The sequence below is a fragment of the Alligator sinensis genome, unplaced genomic scaffold (genome assembly GCF_000455745.1).
Source record: "Alligator sinensis unplaced genomic scaffold, ASM45574v1 scaffold1475_1, whole genome shotgun sequence".
NCBI lineage: Eukaryota > Metazoa > Chordata > Crocodylia > Alligatoridae > Alligator > Alligator sinensis.
The window spans coordinates 146194-150512 of record NW_005843179.1 but is presented as its reverse complement, the minus strand read 5'-3'; the positions used below and the strand labels follow the sequence as shown (position 1 = coordinate 150512).

Genomic DNA, 4319 nt, shown 5'->3' with positions numbered 1-4319 from the left:
CTCTTCTCAGCCAGACTGGCTGACCTGCTCCACCGGGCTTTAAACTAAGCCTGCCGGGGGACGGCGGGACTACAGCCACTGCTGGCTCACTGAGCAAACTTTGCAAAGCCAGCAGCCCAAGGCACTTAAGGGAGCCCACCCCTACCCCAGCCCTGGAACCATCTGCAGGCAAGGCTAGGGCCCCCAAGGGGACATTTGCCTGCCTGTACACAAATGCCAGGACCTTGGGGAACAAACAGGAGGAACTTGTCCTCCTGCTTAACACAAATAATTATGATGTCATAGGAATAATGGAAACCCGGTGGGATTCCACCCATGACTGGACCACTGGTATAGATGGCTATACCCTGTACAGAAGAGACCGAAGGGACAAAAGGGGCGGGGACGTATCTCTCTCTGTTATGGAGAGTTACGCATCCCTGAAAGCCGATATTGGCAACCAGTGTGGATGACTGGAGACCCCCTGGTTTAAAATCCACGGGGAACATGGCACAGGGGCCAGAATGGTGGGAGTCAACTACAGACCTCCCACCCAAAGTCAAGAGCTTGACTAGGAGTTCACCAGGGAATTGGCTGAGGCAGCATGTTCCCAATCTATGGTTGTCATGGGAGACTTCAACTACCCAGATACCTTGTGGGAAGAGCGCTCAGCCAAATCCGAGCCATTCCAAAGCTTCCTTTTGTGCATGGATGACCTCTATCTGACACAAGAAGTCTATGGGCCAACAAGAGGTAAAGTGCTGTTCGACCTGGTGCTGACAACCAGGGACTACCTAATTAGCGACCTGATGATCAAAGGGAAGCTGGGTGACAGTGACCATGAGCTGATCACCTTCACCATCTGCTGTAAAGCTGGCAAGTCAGTCAGAAATACAAAAGTCCTCGACTTCAGGAAAGCTGACTTTTACAAGGTCAGGGGGCTTGTTGGTGGGGCCCTAAGGGACCATGACCCCAAGGGGAGGGGAGTTCAGGAAGAGTGGTTGCTCCTCAAGGGAGCGATCCTAGATGCACAAGCTAAGGTTATTCCATCTCGGAGGAAAGGCAGCAAAAGGTCACAGCAGCCCCCTCAGCTCAGCAAGGAACTAACAGACCTCCTGCATCTAAAAAGAAAAGACGTACAAAGGATGGAGGACAGGATCCACCTCCAAGGAGGAATATTCCATGCTGGTCCGGACCTCTAGGGAGTGAACCAGGACAGCCAAGACTGCGACGGAACTCCAACTGGCTACTAGTATTAAAAATAATAAAAAGTCCCTTTTTAGATATGTGGGGAGCCAAAGGAAAAGCAGGGGCAACATTGGACCCCTGCTAAACTAGATGGGACAACTGATGACTGACGCCCAGGAAAAAGCCAACCTACTAAATGGGTAATTTGTGTCAGTCTTTCACCAGTCCCATGGGATGCCTCTGCCCATCCTGGGACAGTGAGGCCCAAGTGAGGGAGATTCCTGGCCCTCTATCAATGTTGACCTCATGAAGGAACACCTTGAAAGGCTGGACACCTCCAAGTCAGCTGGCCCTGACAATCTACACCCCAAGATACTCAAGGAGCTGGCTAGCATCATAGCTCAGCCCCTGGCATGGATCTTTGAGAACTCCTGGTGCTCTGGTGAAGTGCCCGAAGACTGGAGGAAGGCCAATATCATACCTATCTTCAAGAAAGGGAGGAAAGTGAATCCGGCAAACTATAGGCCCATCAGCCTGACCCCTATCCCCGGGAAGGTCTTAGAAAAGATTATCAAAGAGGCCATTCTTAATGGACTGGCCAATGGCAACATCCTGAGGGATAGCCAGCCCAGGTTTGTTGCAGGTAAGTCTTGCTTGACAAATCTCATTACCTTCTATGACCAAGTGACCTATCACCTGGACGAGGGAGAAGAGATTGATGTCATACATCTTGACTTCAAAAAAGCCTTCAATCTGGTATCCCATGATCACCTCTTGGCAAAACTGGCCAACTATGGCCTCAGATCCACCACTATCTGCTGGCTGGGGAATTGGATCCATGGTTGGATCCAGAGGGTGGTGGTTAATGGACGTCAATCGTCATGGTGCCCTGTGACCAGTGGGGTCCCTCAAGGCTCTGTCCTTGGACCTATATTGTTCAACATCTTCATTAATGATGAAGTCAGAAGCAGACTGGCCAAGTTTGCCGATGATGCCTAACTTTGGGGTCAAGCATCCACAACTGAGGACAGGAGGGCAATCCAGGCTGACCTCGACAGGCGGGCGAGAACCTGATGGTGTTTAACACTGAAAAATGCAAGGTTCTCCACCTTGGGAGGAAAAGCCTGCAGCATCCTTATAGGATCGGCAGTGCTATGCTGGCTAGCACTACGGATGAAAGGGACTTGGGGGGGTCATGATTGACCACAAGATGAACATGAGCCATCAATGTGATGCTGCAGCTAGTAAAGTGAGCAAAACACTGGCTTGCATCCATAGATGCTTCTCAAGCAAATCCCAGGACGTCATTCTCCCATTGTACTCAGCCTTGGTGAGGCCGTAGCTGGAGAACTGCATCCAGTTTTGGGCTCCACAACTTAAAAAGGATGTAGAAAAGCTTGAGAGGGTTCAGAGGAGAGCCACGGGCATGATCAGAGATCAGGAAAACAGACCTTATGATGACAGGCTGAGAGCTATAGGACTCTTCAGCCTGGAAAAGCGCAGGCTCAGGGGCGATCTGATGGCCACACACAAGTTTGTTGAGGATGTCCACCAGGATCTGGGGGAACTTTTTTTCACTAGAGCGCCCCAAGGGATGACAAGGTCTATGTTATAAACTCCTGCATGACCAATTCAGGCTGAACATAAGGAAGAATTTCTTTACTGTCCGAGCCTCCAAGGTCTGGAACAGCCTGCCATCGGAGGTGGTTCAAGCGCCTACTTTGAATGCCTTCAAGAGAAAATTGGATGCTTATCTTGCTGGGATCCTATGACCCCAGCTGACTTCCTGCTCCCAAGGTAGGGGGCTGGACTCAATGATCTTCCAAGGTCCTTTCCAGCCCTAATGTCTATGAATACAAGCAGGGTAGCTAATCTTCACCCTGAGAAGACATATTAATGAGCTCCATGATATTCAAGGACTCTTTTCTGGATTATATTCATTATTCACAGCCATGCTATATTAAAAAAAACAAACAAACCCTTCTCATCTTTCTCCAGCAGTGGATCACCACACTAGGGACATGCTGAACACACAGCTTGCTGCAGAAATGATATTTTGCTGTCACCAGGTTTCATTCTTCAGCACGTTCTGTCGTCTTCTTGGTACTAACTAATCTGCTAGAAAGCAGTTTTATTACTTTAACAGCCTGGAAAAGCCTTTAAATTTTACTATTTGTTTCATTTAACAGCATTGTTCTATTGTCCAATATTAATTTTAAAAGGTCTATAAACATAGGATTAGAATGCCTTTTTTTAACAGACCCATTTGTTCCTGGCATATACAGGGTCTATTTTCATGAGCTTTACTGTGATCTGCAGAAGATTATAAAAATCACTGGAAAATGAGGTATTTTATGAATGGGCAATGCAAGCCAAAGCTGGAGTTAAACCCAAGCTGTTCAGCACCTTTCAGAATCAGAGACAAAAAAAGAACTACATCAGCAGATAATTAACCAATAAAGGGAGCCAGGAAAATGGGAAGATGGGCAATTTGTATATTGGTGAAAACATTATCCTACATCTGAAATCTGCAAAGTCTGTCTTTCTCTCCCTAACTACTGCTAAATCGTGAATTCCATAACCCAGACTCTCATCTAAAACTCCTCCTAAGCCTCCACCACAGCTCATATTCAATTTTTTCAAGCCTATCTAGCACTTGTGCAATTTAATCACTCTCACGACTCTGACCCCAGCACTCTCCCGCCCCCAGCTAAGGCCTTATTTATATTGGTATCTAGTCCCCTACTACATCCTACTTTGGCTCCACATCCTCACTTCCAAGGATCTGAACATCATCTGCTTACATACGTTCTTTCACTGCATCTTAGATTATACCAGCTCAACCCATTTCATTTATATCAGACCAGAATCTTCTCCTGGGCAGTCTTTCCTCCAAATCCTTGTACTACTGTCCACAAAACCAAGTTGTGTCTAAAAGTGATTTTTTTTTTTCTGATGCTGTGTACCCAACTGCCTGCTAACTGACTTGTTTCCCTCAAACCACAAAAGCAGTTATAGAATTTTAAAATTTCATAACAAAAATTAAGACGACCAATAAGATGTGCAAAGAGCAGTTATAATGTCCTTTCACCTTTGTTTAACATTTTCACTGTTCCCACTCACCTATGCTTATTAACTCTGCTAACATTTAA

At 46.8% G+C, this 4319-nt stretch overlaps 2 long non-coding RNA genes across 3 annotated transcripts in view; one reads left to right on the top strand and one right to left on the bottom strand.

Moving 5' to 3' along the window:
- Positions 1-4319, bottom strand: part of LOC106723129 — a 181428-nt gene that overhangs the window by 60869 nt on the left and 116240 nt on the right. The gene's annotated exons all lie outside the window — the stretch shown is intronic.
- LOC102383843 overlaps positions 1-4319 on the top strand; it is an 8391-nt gene that overhangs the window by 1126 nt on the left and 2946 nt on the right. The window lies entirely within an intron of this gene.